This window comes from Hemiscyllium ocellatum, chromosome 31 (genome assembly GCF_020745735.1).
Source record: "Hemiscyllium ocellatum isolate sHemOce1 chromosome 31, sHemOce1.pat.X.cur, whole genome shotgun sequence".
NCBI lineage: Eukaryota > Metazoa > Chordata > Chondrichthyes > Orectolobiformes > Hemiscylliidae > Hemiscyllium > Hemiscyllium ocellatum.
This window is the reverse complement of record NC_083431.1, coordinates 28,214,476-28,232,942: the sequence shown is the minus strand read 5'-3', so window position 1 is coordinate 28,232,942 and position 18,467 is coordinate 28,214,476. Positions and strand designations below refer to the sequence as shown.

General features: G+C 43.4%; 1 protein-coding gene across 2 annotated transcripts in view; it reads right to left on the bottom strand.

Annotated features, from left to right (window-relative positions):
• The window catches only part of rabgef1 (RAB guanine nucleotide exchange factor (GEF) 1), a 41,373-nt gene extending 35,135 nt beyond the window's left edge, over positions 1–6,238 (bottom strand). The window contains exon 1 of one of the 2 annotated variants that reach the window (XM_060848057.1): positions 6,080–6,238. The gene's annotated coding sequence lies outside the window, so the exon portion shown is untranslated. The remainder of the gene's footprint in view (positions 1–6,079) is intronic. The other variant, XM_060848056.1, reaches the window with a different exon arrangement.
• Between the last annotated feature and the right edge of the window lie 12,229 nt (positions 6,239–18,467).

The following is an 18,467-nucleotide window of genomic DNA, read 5'->3' as shown; positions in this document are numbered from 1 at the left end:
ATTCAGCACGGTTTCATCAAGGGGAGGTCATATCTGACAAATCTGCTAGAAGTTTTTGAGGAGAATGAGCAGGTTAGACCAAGGAAAGCCAATGATTATCTACTTGGATTTCCAGAAGGCCTTTGACAAGGTGCAGCTCAGAAGTCTGCTGCGTAAGATAAGGGTTTGTGGTATTTGGGTCCAGGTACCACCATGGATAGAAGATTGGCAGCCTGGCAGGAAGCAGAGATAAAAGGGTCCTTTTCAGGATGGCAGCTGGTGACTAGTGGTGGTCTGCAACAGTCAGATTAGGGCCAACCTTTCTTTTTATACATTCATGATGTAGAGGAAGGAACAGAAGGTATTCTGGCTAAGTTTGCAGATGATACAAAGATAGCTGGAGAGTCAGGTAGTATTGAGGAGGCAGGGAAGCTGCAAAAGGATTTAGACAGGTTAGGAGAGTGGGCAAAAAAGTGATAGATCAAATACAACGTGGGCAAGTATGAGGTTATGCACTTTGATAGGAAGAACAGATGCATAGACTATTTTCTAAATGGGAGAAAATTCAGATATATGAAGTGCAAAGAGACTTCAGAGTCCTAGTCCAGGATTCTCTTAAGGTAAACTTGTAAATTGAGCCGGTAGTTAGGAAGGCAAATACAATATTGGTATTTATTTCAAGAGGACCAGAACATAAAAGCAGGAATGGATATCTGAGGTTAAGAATCTGGTCAGACCACATTTTGAATATTGTGAGCAATATTTGGCCCATTCCTCAGTAAGGATGTACTGGTCCTGCAGCAGGTCCAGAGGAGGTTCACGACAATGACCACAGGAATGAAAGGCCTAACACATAATGGCCCTCATCTATACTTGATGGAATTGAGAAGGACGAGGGATAATCTGATTGAAACTTACAGAACACTGAACGGCCTGGACAGATTGGACGTTGGGAAGATGTTTTAATTAGCAGGAGACTCTAGGATCCAACTGCATAGCTTTAGGGTAAAGGGAAAACCCTTTAAAACATAGATGAGGAGAGACTTCTTCAGCTAGAGGGTGGTGAATCTATTGAATTCATTGCCACAGAAGACTGTGAAGGCTAGGTCTTTGAGTATTTTTACAACAGAGATAGCTAGGTTTATGATTGTCAAGGGGATCAAAGGTTATGGGGAGAATGATTGAATGGCAGAGCAGACTCCATGGTTCAGTTTCTGCTCCTATGTCTTATGACTTTAAGATCCAACTTCAGTAGCACAGTTGAAGCTCAAGCACAACAATGTCTGATGGGTGAAGTGTTATTTCAGCACACCAATGGTCAGCTCCAGTACATCTTATACATTAAGTTGCATGATTCATTGCCTGTGATCGTATATCAGCTACATGCATATTAGGAGGCCGGGAATCCCAGCAAAGTTGCATTCTCACTCTGCCTGCATCTTTCAGGTTAAGAGAGGATGAAATGTACTCATGATAATGGTTATCACGCCACACTACGCACAGACATACTAAACATTCAAAGTTTTTCTCAAAGAAGAGAGCATATTACTAATGGTTGTCTGGCAAATCCCTGTGTGGATCACAAAGCCCCAAGAGGAACCATGAAATATTATACTTGAAGAAGGTGCCAAAGGAACTTCAAATAGCAAACCTTCAGAGCAGGAGATAGAATTCAAAACAAAACAGTGATTTCTTGCTGCTGCAGAGACAACGAAAGACTGACTACCCCTCTCAGCAGAATTATGGTCTAAAGTGCAGGCATGTTTGTGTTTTACCCTTTGAGGAATATACAAAAAGAGGTTAAAAATCAACTGCAACAACAACTGGACCTGTATGTGTATATGAGCAGATGTGCCAGTGTGCTTAGAAGCTCATAGCTTGAAAACAGCCATTAGATATCTCTGCACTGCAAGTAAAGAAAGACACTCTCATACTGGTTGTTAAAAGTTAAGCACTGAAGTCACCATCAAAAAGAAAACAGCACAAAAGCTTGTTAAGGTAACTGGCTGGATGTTGAATTGGTCAATCAAGTAGGAGAGGTGCTGGCCAGCTAATCACAAACAATGTTGAAGAAAAAAGGAGAAAATAAAAAAAACTGGTTCTGTCTGGGTTTTGAGCAGGAGGCAGTTTTGTGTTTTGAAATCTTTTGGACAGCGTTGCTTTTGTCTTGCTCTCTCTGATTTCAGTTTGGTTATTGACTTGTTGAATGTTCTAAGAAGACTTCTGCTGAGGTCATTTTCATTAACTGGTGACATCAGAATTCAAGCAAGATACATAATCCTATGTCGCTCTAATACAACCAGTCAATCATCGAAGCATTTTATGAAAGCCTTCCATTCATCATCGAAACATTTACTGAACTAGCAAATTACAATTCTTTTATTTTCCTTTATAATTTATCCCATAACCATGTGCGTCAGTAAGATGATCAAAGAAGATTGGGCTTAGATCATGGATATTAATTACAATGCCTGTTGTTTATCTGTGTTCTGTTAAAGTTATGCTACTAATAATAAATTGTTAACTCATGTTTAAGTTACAAACCTGGTGCCCAAGATCTGTTATTCCATAAAGTCTGGTTGGGAACACTTGAGCAAATGTGGGTTAATAAATATTTTAATTTCACTGTGTTGTGAATCCAGTGATAGTGAGTTATTTTGTTTGGCTTCTTATCCCATGTCACAACATCATGCTTCTAAGAACTGGCTTGCATGTCTTTTTAACTGTGATCTGATTATGTAATTCATATTTCTAATCTGTGCACGTGTCATGTTTATTATCTTTTCTTGTTTTTAATAGTTAAAAACTCTAACTTGGTAAATTTGGCTTCCTTTTAAATAAACACATTCAGATTGGTAAAAAGATATCCATACTTGGGGGGGTTCCTTTTTTAAAAAATCTTGAAACCCCAAACTAAAAAAGGAAAACCAGTTCACCCCCTCCTTACTTGGGAACACAATTTAGCCTAATCATAATGATTTCAGGACCCTCTCAAGCGGAGCAGTTATATTGTAGTCAATTCTCAACAAACAGAAAAGAGTCAGAGTGACCTTCCTCATGCAACAACACATGGCAAACTGAGATGCAATAAATGTCTCCAGCTCAAATGCTCATTGCCACAGTCACCTTCACAGCTACTGGGAATGTAATCCTTGCATTGATCCTATGTTGCAGTTGTGGCTGCAACAGGTAACAGATTTCAGTGCACACATACACTTTGAGATGAGACACTACAGGTCAATTGACTCAACCTTGACTTTGTTGGAACAATTTTAACCTAATTCACCTCTCAGAAAGGAAACTGCTGAAACTGAATGCAATACCCCAGTAGAGTACAAAACCAGCATTCCATTCAGTATCACAGGTTATCCTCCTAGCTTTGGATTCGGAGTACCCCCATTATGTCAAGGAGACTCCATTCGCAAGTAAGGAAAGATAATTTCCTGGGGTGCATGTGAGAACTGGTAGCACTACTGGTAAATATAGTGTCAGGGAAAGAGTCCTGTCAACAATAAAAGTGGACAATAGTCATACAAATCAGAAAAAAAGTAATCTGCATAAAGTCTAAAAGATCTAAACAGTTTAGATCTGTGTTGACAATACATTTTCTCAGATCACATAACGGGTACTATTTTAATTAGCATTGGTAGTTTCATGTAATTAATGTAGTAGGAGGTATGAACCCATCCCTTTTCACAAGACTCATGGACTGCTTATGGGAGAAAAACATACCACTGAGCCAGGCAGTATACGCAAGACAAACCTGAAAATTGTAATACCAACTCAAAAGAAAAGATGCTGAATAGACAACCACACCCTCAGGGATAAACATTCCCACTTGCCACTGCTAAATCAAGATTTAATTAAGAATATACATTTTTCCTCAGAATTTTGATGCATTGGAATAAATAACAGTGGTACCTCAGTATTTGCCAATATTAAAGTACAGGACAGACAACTAGGTCATGGTAACAATATAAAAAAAAGGGGCTTTCCAATTTGCCAGCTGAGGCCTGCAGCCAAACACTAAACAAAAATCAGTCACCTTGAAATATTGTGATAGATGTGAAGATAGCCATTGAAGTTAAATATTTCATTGCCCACTAAGTTTACTTTCTTTTGAATATGCTTTTGTGCCTGAATATTGGCAATTTGCATGGCTCTTACTGTGATCAATCTCTTTTAATGTAAAATCCATTTCCAAAAAAGTTACAGCAGCATACAAGATAAACAGACAGTTCCTGTACCAATGAATCTTGATCAGTAACTTAGGGGCAATAACTGGAGTTCCCTTACTTTCATCCTTAATTACACCTTTTCTGCAAAATAAAATATTAAATAATATTAGCTCCCCATCCCTACATCCCACTCCCATTTTTAATATGTCAACCTGTATTGGGGGGAATCTAGGATTTTTGGGAACTGAGTAAGCAATCATGTCTCACCAAAACAATTTGATTCTAGACAGAATCTGAACCAGGAAACAGTCAAATTGTGTGCAAAAAGCAAAATGAGTGAAGGAAAGACAGAAGTTAGAGAAATAAGAAAGAAAAAGTTACTCTGAAATAAGTATTCAAATTTTATTTCAGACCTTCAGTTATAATTAAAATTAGATGAAAATTAATTTTCAGTGTTGGAAGAGTCTGGTGTACAGTAATTAACAACCTGCTGTTTAAAAGTTGCTATACTGTCTGGGCAGGCCCCAATTTTTCTAGGAATTTTAATGGTACCATCTCAAAAGCACTGCAACTCCATGACCTTCCATTTACTTCAATGCCAAATTGCTCAGTGGCATTATCAGTTTTAATTGTACATGTACAGTCACCAGATATTGCTACCCAAAATTACTCTTGTCTTTCGTCTAAATCTGAGCCATAACTTTTTCATTGCCTTGATGAATATAACCATCAGTCGTTGAGGTTTGATTGCATTATTATCACCAAATTATCCAATATAAGCAGTTGGGGAAGTATTACTGATCAGAAACGACTACAGGACCAGTTAGATAAATAAATAGTTACAAGAGTATGTCAAAACACTAGCAGTTTCTGCGACAAGTAACGACCTACTGACTCACGCCTGAGAGACAAAGTCTAATTAGACGGGCCGTTACAACACTTTGCAGAAACAACTCAAAATACTTCACAAACTGTTCAAGCAGGACCCAACTGGTGAGGAAATAGAATGTTTAATTCTGCACATTATTTTCATCTCTAACGGAAGTATAAAAAAAACTGCTTTCCTTTCCAGACCCCAGGGCATTGCAAATTACTTCACAGCCTACTTTTCATGGGTTAGGAGTTGAAATTAAGGGAAATGCAGCAGCCACTTTGAGTACAAGTAACTTGTTCTGGTAACTTATTCTCCAATCCACATGGGATTGAGGTCTCTAAAACGTGAGGGTTAATTCCCTGGTCACAGTGACACCTGATAGGAAAGAGAGGATGCGCGTCTGCGGCTGGATTCACTTCGATGAAAGGGCATGCAGTGCCTCTGGGTGTGAACTGGTGCGGGAGAAGCTTGAAGTTGGACAAGTACCGTGGATCCCCGTCGAAGATTAAAAACAAGGTTTCAGTCCTGACTAAGGCAGTCTCGATCGAAACGCCTGTTTCTCTCCACAGATGCTACCTGACCCCGCTGTACGTTTAATTTTGTTTTGTTTTGCTTCAGTTTAAATGGCTCATCCGACAGGTCGCACTGGAGTGCCCACCTGGGTTTATTTACATTCTCAAGTCTCAGGACTGAGATTTGATCCTGTGACCTACTGAGAGGAGGAGGAGAAGGAGGAGGAGCGCTATCACCCTGATCAACACTGCACCGGGATGTAGTTGTACATTTAAACACCGATCGCATTAACTCTTCCTCTCTCTCTCTCTCGGGTGTTTGTGTACCAGCTCCCCACACCCACACCACGCCTCGGTGCCTCCCCTGTCCCCACAGCGATCGATGGCTGCTCAGGGAGGATAGCCCGGCCCTGCGGAGCCGGCGGCCGGTTCCCAACTGCCGCTCCCCGGCTCAATCGACGCGGACCGGGCTGTGAAGATCAGTCTAACACCGCAATCAATCATTTCGTGCGACACCACCGGAAAGCGGGTCTCACCTGGATCGCTGTCCGAGTCGCTCTCTGTCTCTTCCTCCCTCTTCCTCCAGCTCCAGCTCCAGCTCCCAGCGGAATTTTCTTCCTTCGCTTCACCAACCGCTGAGGCGCGCGACTCCTGGGCGTTGGGGCCTCATTGCGTCATCGCGCACAGAGCCGCGCAGTGACGTGTAGACGCACTGACGTCACGGTCGTTGGACTGTTTCTGCCCTCCCCGCAAAGTATCAAAGTTGAACGATTGGACAAGTTTCGCTCTGGTCTAACGTGGTGACCTTCTCAACCTTCTCGTTGAGGCCATCCGCAGCACTTAACATGTACAAGACTATGGTAGCCATGATGTGGAGGAGCCGCTGTTGGACTAGGGTGGACCAAGTTAAAAATCAGCTGAAAATGTGTTGCTGGTCAAAGCACAGCAGGCCAGGCAGCATCTCAGGAAAGAATTCCCTATTCCTGAGATGCTGCCTGGCCTGCTGTGCTTTGACCAGCAACACATTTTCAGCTGTGATCTCCAGCATCTGCAGACCTCATTTTTTACTCGAAGTTAAAAATCATACAACACCAGGTGATAGTCCAACAGGTTTATTTGGAAGCACTAGCTTTCCGAGCGCTGCTCCTTCATCAGGTGGTTGCGTTTATCAGGAGCAGCGCTCAGAAAGCTAGTGCCTCCAAATAAACCTGTTGGACTATAACCTGGTGTTGTGTGATTTTTAACTTTGTACAAGACTGCCCTGGCCAACCCATAAAACGAATGTTGTGTAACTCCAAGCTCCACTGCACTAGTTCATATCAAGATGGATTGCCTGTCTATTCATCTAAATGATAGCACTTGTATCTGTGCCCCACACCCTTTTTGTTCCCAACCATCAGAGCTTCCAATGAATGCAACTCATGATCAGGCAATTCGGTCCTCTCATTTCAGAGAGAACCCGTCAATGCAATACTGTTCTGTCTGCTGTAAATTGGGAAGATATCTCAACCTGCTGACTATTGTTTCTGGTCGTTAGATGTCTACCTGTGATGTTTGAGGGCATAAAGCACCATTGTTGGGATTGGTACACTGAACAAAATTATTTCTGACCATTCTTCTATTTTATACCCTCCAAATAAATCGGCCATAGCTTGATTTGAGAGAGTGACTTATTGTTACATTTGTTGTTACATATATCCAGAAATATACAGTGAGAATTGTTTCGTCCTGTCACAATCCAGTACCATTTTGAGTTACGAAAAGAATAAGAAGAGATTACATAAATGGAGTTTACCTTCTGTACAAGGGGTCATCAAATAGTGCTCCAGGATTTCTGCAAGGTGTCCTGGGCATCAAAGAGTCTCTGCTCTGAATACAGCAATGATGACCCCACCACCAGTCCATGGATCAGGCCTACCACAGTTGGGAGAACCTGCTCCAGGCACCATCCGTGCCACAGCCAAAGACCCGCAAGACCAAGCTCTAGGCTTACCACAGACAGGAGTCGTCACCTGCTGCCAACAACTCGCCAAGTCCAGGCTCCAGGTGTACTACAGTCAGGACTCCCCACTCCAGGCACCGTCACCACTGCAGCCAATGACCTGCCAAGTCCACCCTCTGGACACTACCAGCACTGCAACCGACACCCTGCCGACACTATTCCAGCTTCTCCATTTCATCAGAAAATGAAGAAAAGCAAAAAGAGAGAAAAAAAGCAAAAAAGGAGAGATAGAGAGAAAAGGATGCAGCCTGTCTGGAGCAGACAGGCCGAGGACCCTGAGAACAACCCTATCATGCCACCACCATTTTAAATTGTAATACTGTCTTTAAGTCATCATGGTTCTGGGTTCACCTCTACTCAGGCACACAATCAAGGCTGATGCACCAACCGAATTCTGCAGGATTAATGCCTTTGTGTTGGAGTGGATGTAAAAGAGCCCATGGCACTATGATGAAGAAGAGCAGGTGCTAACTCCCAATGCCATCGTTTATTCCACACATCAACGTCACCAGATAAATAGATTAGCTGGTCATGTTAGATGGTTGTTTTTGGAGTTTGCCATTGATACATTAGCTCGACATTTCCTGTGTTGCAACAGTGAATGCACTTCAAAATTACTTAAATATCAACTGAGGGATCCAGTAGTTATGAAAAGTGAAATGTAGATGCAAATTTTTTTCTTTCCATTGAATATTTAAAAAAGCACTTGCTTTATTGAAAATATTCTCCATTTATCACTAACAAATCAATTTTATTAATTCTTTTACTTTGTAGTAAATACCAACTTGACTTTAATGGTAATACTTTCTCCTTCAAGGCAGAGGATTGTTGGTTCTGGACCCACTACAGTCTTTCTTGCAAATTTAAAGAGCTTTCATCTCTCAGAATGGCACTAGGTTTGAATTATATGCCTGTGACAATCCTGGAAATTAGATGTTTTACACCGTTTTCTTCTGCAGCATTGACTAGTTAATTCCAACAAATCTCAAATTTAACTAAGAGACCAAATTCAAACAATGTATCTCCTATTCTTGACTCAGATCTCTTAAAGGGAGGAGTAGCGGTATTCCAGTTAACCTGTTGAGTCTTTTCTGTCATTCACTTCAACCATGTTTGATTTATACCTTAATTCTATATATTTACATTGGTACCAATCCTTACCCCCTTGTAGAACAGAAATATTATCAATATTCATTTTGACATTTTCAAGTGACCTAGAGTCAGCAGCCTTTCACTGGTGCAGGTGACAGGGAGAGGAAAGAAAGTTCCAAATTTCCACTGTTATTTACATCAAAAATGAATTTTTTGACATCACCCCTGAATGGTGAAGCTTCCATTTTAAGGATATGACATTTTTTTCTGGACACTTGCACCAAAGGAGATTGTGAGGATGTTGTGGAAAAAATCACCAGCCCTGGAGTCAGAGTTTATCGTACAAGGAAATACCTGGGGGAGACAGAGACAGAGAGACACCAACAGCACAGTGTTCAGCTGCAAGTCTTCTTTCACCTGGAGCACATGTCAAGATACTTTCATATATTTAGTGATATAATAGATCAGTGATGAGGTTATTGTCTCTGTACCATGGTTTGGTTATTGTAAACGTTGCAGAATTGTTAATAGTTTAGTGGGTTCCAGCACAGCCTTTGTTCATTTCAGCGCGGTTGTTGTTAGTTGCAGTGCAGACATTGTCAGTTTCAATATCTGCCCGGGAGTCCATTGCTGTAGTAATGGGCGCTAACTGCTCTTCCTGTGAAGGACAATTACTGCAGCCTGTATCACTCTGTATTGAGTCCATATCAGACTGTGAGCATTTCTATCAAAGGTGTTGGCTGGACCAAGACACTTCAGTGAGCAGTATATGCTACTCATGTGTATTCTCTTCCCCAGCTGCCTTAAACTAATCAACTAGGTTGTGAGTGCATTGTGCTGGAATCCTGGTGACCCCATTCAGTGTCTGTATTTTGGATCAGTGGTGCTTTAGAGACCGCAATTTCCCTTCCCACGTGGTTAAAGATGCTCTCCAACGCATCTCGTCCACATCCCGCATCTCCGCCCTCAGACCACACCCCTCCAACAGTAACAAGGACAGAATGCCCCTGGTGCTCACCTTCCACCATACAAACCTTCGCATAAACCAAATCATCCGCCGACATTTCCGCCACCTCCAAAAAGACCCCACCACCAGGGATATATTTCCCTCCCCACCCCTTTCCACCTTCCGCAAAGACTGTTCCCTCCGTGACTACCTGGTCAGGTCCACGCCCCCCCCATGACCCACCTTCCCATCCTGGCACTTTCCCCTGCCACAGCAGGAACTGTAAAACCTGGGCCCATACCTCGTCCCTTACCTCTATCCAAGGCCCTAAAGGAGCCTTCCATATCCATCAAAGTTTTACCTGCACATCCACTAATATCACTTATTGTATCCGTTGCTCCCGATGCGGTCTCCTCTACACTGGGGAGACTGGGTGCCTCCAAGCAGAGCGCTTTAGGGAACATCTCTGAGATACCTGCACCAATCAACCACACCGCCCCGTGGCCCAACATTTCAACTCCCCCTCCCACTCTGCCGAGGACATGGAGGTCCTGGGCCTCATTCACCGCCGCTCCCTCACCACCAGACACCTGGAGGAAGAACGCCTCATCTTCCGCCTCGGAACACTTCAACCCCAGGACATCAATGTGGACTTCAGCAGCTTCCTCATTTCCCCTTCCTCCACCTCATCCTAGTTTCAAACTTCCAGTTCAGCACTCTCCCCATGGCTTGTCCGACTTGCCTATCTTCTTTTCCATCTATCCACTCCACCCTCTCCTCCCTGATCTATCACCTTCATCTCCTCCCCCACTCACCCATTGTACTCTATGCTACTCTCTCCCCACCCCACCCTCCCCTAGCTTATCTCTCCATGCTTCCAGCTCACTGCCTTTATTCCTGATGAAGGGCTTTTGCCTGAAACATCAATTTTGCTGCTCATTGGATGCTGCCTGAACTGCTGTGCTCTTCCAGCACCACTGATCCAGAATCTGGTTTCCAGCATCTGCAGTCATTGTTTTTACCTAGTGTCTGTATTTTCTCTGCTGTCTCTCTCCATATCATGGTCTGGTGGCCATCTTGCATGTCAAGTGGCCAACTTATGGCTCAGTGCCCATCTTGTGTGTCCATGTGTCTAGTATCACCCTGCCCCATGCCATCTCCCACTTCATTTCCCCCTTTGTAGTCAAGGAGGAGACTTCAGAGATCTCCTGCAGACCACCCAATTACATATAGAGATAGGTCATCTTCAGGAGCTCCTCCTCTCAAGAGGTATCATGGAGGCTCTTCTGTGGTGACACTTGCTGCTGGTACAATTCTCATCATTAGTGCCTTACAGTAGAGCTTTAAACACCCAATGCCAAAAAAGAATACCAGCATGAGTGCAATGAGGAGAACTATCCCATGTGCCACATAGCGTCCCCAAGATTTACCTATCAACCAATTTAGCCTGCTGCCTGTAATTGTGGCTCCCTGTCGAAAATTATCTAGCTGGTCTTGGATATTCTTAATGGCTTCTGTAATGTTATAAGAGGCATCAAGAAAATGAGTAATACAATTGTCACCAATAATTGTACAAACTCCCCCTTGCTGTGCTAACTGATAATCCACGGGTAACGTGTCTGCTATGTGTAGAGTCTGAGCTCAGTCAGCTTTGTGTCAATTGCTTCCAGGGCTTTTGAGGTACTATTGACTTAGATAGTCAGACCACATCCAAGATAATTTAAGTTTTTAGCACTGACGACCCCTGCTGCGCCCCTCAAAGATAGAGATCCCAAGAATCCATATCCCAGTGACGACCCCAAAGTGGTGGGGACCTGCCAGTCAGCACAGAACTCCTGACTGATGGAGCGGGTCACTGTCCTTCACCAAACGTGTCCCCCGCTGGGACATGGTACAGTAAGGAATGCAATTGTCCCCACTGCGAACAGGTTTGGAGGACTGGGGTGTCTGTCACATAAGTCCCCTTAAATAGAAAGACAAATTCTTTCACCATTCGGTAACGTACATTGTACTGTCCTTCCGTCTGTCTATCCACCCATGTCACCCCGATCCCTCGGGTGTCTTCCCTTCACCCCAGCTGGTAAGTATCGACGGGTACATCCATGTGGCAGAGCTGACATGGGTGCCATTGCACTGACCACATATGAATTATCTGCCCGCGGTCACATCCAAGCATGCCTGCTCCCTGCAGGTGCAGATAAACTGTCCCCCAGTGACCATACAATGCTGATAAGTGCACTGAGTCTGGATGCATGAGTCACTTTTGGGAACCAGGGCATAAACGCATCCCCATCCTTGCCCTGATTGGGTAAGTACCGGGTTTTAAACGGGTCTTCCCTTCCCTACTTGGGGGTCTGGCCCCATGGGCTGGTGGTCCTGCCCAGCTGCATACATCTATCCTGGAATCCCCATTTGGTATGTCCCTATCTGCCCCACACACGGTGCTCAGGAGGTATCTACTGTATACAGGTCGCAAGGGTCCACACCAGGGTGGCCACAAATAGGGATTCTACTGATCGTGCCAGTGGGTAACAGACAGTTCGGTTCCCATGCAAACTTATATGGGTTTTATAGAAGAGATTATCTTCAAATCCTGACATGCTCCTGACAGTTGCAACACTTAAAACACAGTGAAATACATAGCGGTATATACATTTAGAAGTTCAAGTAAAGTTATCAGTCAAAGCCTTTGCTTTCATCAGGAGGTACAGTCGCGCTTCAGTGTGGTTTGTTCTGTTGGGTTTTCGGTACTTCCCCACCGGGGTGACCGTCTTGTCTGCCGTTCCTGTCTGCACCTGGGGAACTGTCAATGACATTAGTTTGGTCACAGGAGTCTTTAAAAGGTTTTAGTTGGGTCCAGTGCTTCCACGTGCCTTTTCCTTTAATGTCTAGGCAGGCACTGGTGTCCCCACATCGTATGGCCCATTCCATTTTGGGGCAAAGCCCGGTTTGTTGGGCAGTGTTCACACCAGGACACTGCTTCCTGCTGCTGGGACCTTAGGGAAGATTTCGAGTTCCCCTGCTTTGTCCTTTTTCTCCTGTTCAGGGAATATGAAATTTTTGTCTAATGCCGAGTAATTGGCAGACAGTCTTCATGACCTTGATGTAAAATGGTCCCTTGGTCGGAATCGATCTTGAAGGGCTCCCCCCAAACTCATGATTACCTCCTCGGCTAATATTCTGGCTACAGTGTCCACACTGCAGAGTTTGGCTGAGAATGCCCCTACCCACCGGGTGAATTGGTTTGTGATGACCAGGCAGTACGTTTTCCCATGGGTAGGTGGTAGTGGCCCTGTAAAATCCACCTGAAGGTGTCCCAGGGTTCTCTAGGTCTGGGCTGGTGTACCATCCTAACTTTTATGGGTCACCCTGGGTTATGTTGTTCACAAACCATGTATCTGTGGCAGTACTTGGCCACAGCTCTTCCCATTCTCTTCCACCACTACTCTCTCTCCCTAGGTTTGCTATCATGGCCTCTCTACCTGGATGGGAGAGCCTGTGGTGCAGCTCAAGCAATGTGTTCTGTATACACACTAGTCTATCACCTTATCTGCTCGCCCCCAGACACCATCCTCCCCTTTGAACGCACCCTGCAGTTTCCATTGCTCTCTCTTTCTTCCTGCAGGGTGTCCTCCTGTAGCTGCTGAATTTGGATAGCGCCTTTTGCTAATTCAATAGTGGCTGTTGCAGCCACATCAATGGCTTCCTGTTCCACGGCTTTCTGAGCTTCTCAGTCTGTTGCCTGGTTTCCTTTGAATTTTAGCCAACGTGGATTCTCTTTTGCTGGCTCCTTTTGATGGGCTTTCATTTTTATTACTGCAGCCTCTTTTGGTTGTTCACTGGCCCACAATAGTGCGTGAATTCTTAACTGGTGTCTGATAGGAGATTTCCCCTGTGGTGGTGAACCCTCTTCTACCCTATGCCACCATGTAGCCATGGAATACACCAAAGGCACATTGACTGTTGGTACGTATATTCACGGTTTTTCCTTTTGCTAGTTCCAGTGCTTTGGTGAGTGCTACCAGTTCTGCAACCTGTGCGGACTGACTTCCATCAATCCTTCCTGACATAACTGCTTCTAACTTATCACTTACCATAGCCCATCCTGATCAGGGCCATCCTGCTACATATTTTCATGGTCTGTCCACAAAAAGTGTCTAGGGGGGGTAACCTTTACTCTCCCCCTATCTTCATCTCCATCTGTATCCCCACAGTTGTGCGGTTCCCCCGTATCTAGAACTCCCTTAGCTGGGTTTTCTCCCACATCACTAACTATTACCAATGACTTACTTGGGGCTAAAAGAACTGCCTCCCATTTTGCCCTTCTCATATTGGAGACAGCCGTCTGTTTCCCTGTGTTTAGCATCTCTACTGGGGTGTGTTTAGTGTGGAGGATGACATTCCCTGTCACTACTATGGGCTTGCTAACCCTAACAGCTCAAGCAGCACAGGGTGAAGCTGCTAATCATCTGAGCAAGCCGGTGATTACTGGCCCTTTTGTAGTTGAGTAGTACCCTATGGGCCTTCTGCTACTGTGGTCTTGGGTGACCTCCCAAGCCATCCCTCATTATTACAGTGGATGTGAAAATCTTTGCTGGGATCTGGCAGCCCTACACCGGGGGCCGATATGAGTTGAGTTTTAAGCTGACTATATGCCTCCTCCTGTTCTGGGCCCCTCTTCCTCACCACATTTGAAATTACAAGTACAAACAGCACCCAACTTTCAACTCAATCTCTAACTGGACTCTATGTTGTTCACCCTGATAGAGTCCAATGTTACCTGACTTTGCCACTTGTGCTTCACAGCTCCTAGTGCCCTTGGCACCTCAATTCCCACCTCAAATCCCAACCTTCGCGTGGGGGATGGGGGTGGGGGAAGTGGGGGCTACCCCTCTTAACAACCGGTTTAGGGCAGGGCTTTTGAGACAGGCACTACCTTGTCCTCTGGCTGTTTCAGCACAAACAGCGGGTTCTTAGAACAGTTAATAGAGTTAACACGTTCTCCACAGAGGTGCACTTAAATTGTTTTTTTAAACTCAGTATTGTAGCAAGTTAGACATGACAATCGGTATATCTTTTAAACTCTGGTTTTTGCCTGGTCTGACTCTTCCCGTTTGCAGGTACAAATTGGTTCTTACTCCGGCTCCCCGATCGTGGCCTTTGACCATGGCACCAGTAATAAGAATCCTGCTCGCAGCGGCAATTGTTTTGGGGAAAAACACCAGTGTTGGAGTCAGGGTTTATTGTACAAAGAAATACTGGAGCTCCGGGGAGAGAAAGACACCAACAGCAGAGTGGTCAGTTGCGAGTCTTCTCTCAAACCAGAGCACATGTCAAGATGCTTTCATGTATTTTGTGATATAATAGGTCAATGATGAGGTTATTGTCTCTGCAACATGGTTTGGTTGTTGTAAACATTGCAGAATCGTTAATAGTTTAGGTGTGGTCATTGTCAGTTCCAGCACAGCCTTTTAATTTTAGCACAGTTGTTGTCAGTTTCAGCGCCGCCATTGTCAGTTTCAATGTCTGCACTGATGTCCATTGCTGTAATAATGGGCGCTAACTGCTCTTCCTGTGAAGGACTATTACTGCAGCCCTAGCTATTATCACCCTGTATTGAGTCCATATCAAACTGTTAGCATTTCTATCAAAGGTGTTGGCTGGACCCAGACACTTCATGCTACTCATGTGTATTCTCTCCCCCAACTGCCTTAAACTAATCAACTAGGTTGTGAGTGCATTGTACCAGCATTCTGGTGACCCCAGGCAGTGTCTGTGTTTGCTCGGCTGTCTCTCTCCATATCATGGTCCGGTGGCCATCTTGTGTGTCAAGTGACCAACGTATGGCTCAGCGGCCATCTTGTGTGTCCGTGTGCCTAGTGTCACCCTGTCCCGCGTCATCTCCCACTTCAATGAAGAACACAGACAGCTAAGCCAAATCAGCCTTTCTACCTTTATATTTGTAACAAAGTAAAATTAAACAGTCAACGACCAAGATTGGCTCCATTGGTTTCTTAACAAAAGTTTGAATAACCAATCCTAAACTTCATGAATAATTAATTCCAGACAGCGGTTTTGTATCTTAAACAAAAGACTTAACCATTTATTACAGAGACAATAACTTCCACAGAGAAAAAAGAAATCAAACAAGGTAATCTGAAATCAAACAAGGTAATGCTTTAAACTCAAACTATTCACAGAGAAAAAAATGGTCAGGCAAACAAATACAGTTAAGGGATAAATGAAAGAAAATAATGAAACTGGCCAGAATATTCAAATGGTTTTTACAATGGATTGTTTCACCGCTTTACTCACAGCACCTAAGTTATGTTACACAGTAAACAGATTGGAATGAAAGGATGCTGGTTAAAGCACAGCAGGTTAGGCAGCATCCAAGGAGTAGGAAATTCAACGTTTCGGGCATAAGCCCTTCATTCCTGATGAAGGGCTTATGCCCGAAACGTCGAATTTCCTATTCCTTGGATGCTGCCTAACCTGCTGTGCTTTAACCAGCAACACATTTTCAGCTGTGATCTCCAGCATCTGCAGACCTCATTTTTTACTGGAATGAAAGGATGGTCTAGGATATTGATAGATTAAGTGAATGGGAAAAACTGCGGCAGGGGAGTTCAATGTGGAAAACTGCACGGTCATCAACTTTTAATCCAAAAAAGATAGATTAAAACATTTTCTGATTTGCTAGAAGCTGTGGATGAGCGGAGAGAATTTGGTGTTAAGTAAAGAAATTTTAAAGAATTAGTGGGAGTACAAAATCAATATTGGCATTTATCTTGAGAGCTGGAATACAAAATAGTCAATTCCAGGTGCTGCACCTCAAAAATAAACACTGACTCTTGTAATAGTCCACTGTACTGGACTGCTTGGTTGCTGTTTTGGAACTTTCTCAGTTAACTCAGGTAATGGTTGTGATACTTCGAACTGAAATTTCTACTGTCTGGGCTTCCAAAGATTAGTGTAGGAGATTATATGGGAGCTTTCAAGTCTTCAGCTGTATTGTCAGCCGCCAATCTCATCTACTCCAAAAAATGCAGTGAAAACACTATTCCAACTCGGGTTCCACCATGATAGACTGAATGTCTTTTCCCAAGGCCTCAATTACCTCTCAATATCTGTCACCTACTTGAATATAGTGACTCTTCCAGAATTGCTGCAACCAATGTCCAAGTACTATCCTCATTAATAGACAACTTCTGCTATCAATTTAATCACAATGCTTTTCCTCGGATTGCTGTGTCTGTTAGAACCCTTTTGATCAATCTCTTCTAGCCCTGTCTCACAAATAATAAAAAGCTTTTTTGGTCTGTTCTTTTCTTTTTACCACAAGTTATCCAATAGGCCACAAGTCATTCTCAACTTACAATCCCCAACTCACAGCTCCAAATCAAAATTGGTACAAGAATAAAAATAGTGAAAAATATCAGTGAAGGTCCCAACAAAATGTGAACTATTTATCTGCCATGCTCATAGAATCATATAATCATCTTAAGCACTTCCCTTAGATGGTTCCATACTCCACTCAAGTTTATGCAACCTTTGCTTAAAATTTATCTCCTTTAGCCCTGGTATTATTTGGGTGAATTACAGTGCACTATTACAAAAGTCAGTGTTTTTTTTGAGGTGCAGTGCCTGGAATTGACTATTTTGTATTCCAGCTCTCAAGGTAAATGCCAATATTGATTTTGTAGTCCCACTAAGTCTTTTAAATTTTGTTACTTAACACCAAATTCTCTCCGCTCATCCACAGCTTCTAACAAATCAGAAAATGTTTAATCTATCTTTCATGGATTAAAAGTTGATGACCGTGCAATTTTCCACAGTGAACTCCCCTGCCGCAGTTTTTCCCATTCACTTAATCTATTAATATCCTAGATCCTCCTTTCATTCCAATCTGTTTACGTGTAACATAACTTAGGTGCTGTGAGTAAACTTAGATATGCATTTCTGTCTATTTCTTAATCTCAGTTAATTGTACAAAGGGTGATAAACTGAGGTCCAGAATAGATCCCTGACAGACGCCTATTTTAATTATATATCCATTACCCTTATTCTTGTTCTCCTAATTCCTAACTAATTCTTTATCGAAGCTGTTTGTTGCCAGATGCTTTTATTTTTGATGAAAGTCTCTTTTGTGGAACTTTTTTCAAAAACCTTATGAAAATCCATATAAATAATCATAAGATCAGGGCCTATCAGGATGTAACTCTGACGATGGACGAGGGAGATCCAGTAGATGTAGTGTACCTGGACTTTCAGAAAGCTTTTGATAAAGTCCCACACAGGAGGTTAGTGAGTAAAATTAGGGCGCATGGTATTGGGGGCAAAGTACTAGATTGGATTGAAAGTTGGTTGGCTGATAGGAAACAAAGGGTAGTGATAAATGGCTCCATTTCAGAATGCCAGGTGGTGACCAGTGGGGTACCGTAGGGATCCGTGCTGGGACCGCAGCTTTTTGCAATATATGCTAATGATATAGAAGATGGTATCAGCAGTAACATTAGCAAATTTGCTGATGATACAAAGCTGGGTGGCAGGGTGAAATGTGATGAGCATGTTAGGAGATTACAGGATGACCTGGACAAGTTAAGTGAGTGGACAGATGCATGGCAGATGCAGTTTAATGTGGATAAATATATGGTTATCCACTTTGGTGGCAAGAACAGGAAGACAGATTACTACCTCAATGGAATCAATTTAGGTAAAGGGGCAGTACAGAGAGATCTGGGTGTTCTTGTACACCAGTCAATGAAGGCAAGCATGCAGGTACAGCAGGTAGTGAAGAAGGCTAATAGCATGCTGGCCTTCATAACAAGAGGAATTGAATATAGAAGCAAAAAGGTGTTTCTGCAGCTGTACAGGGCCCTGG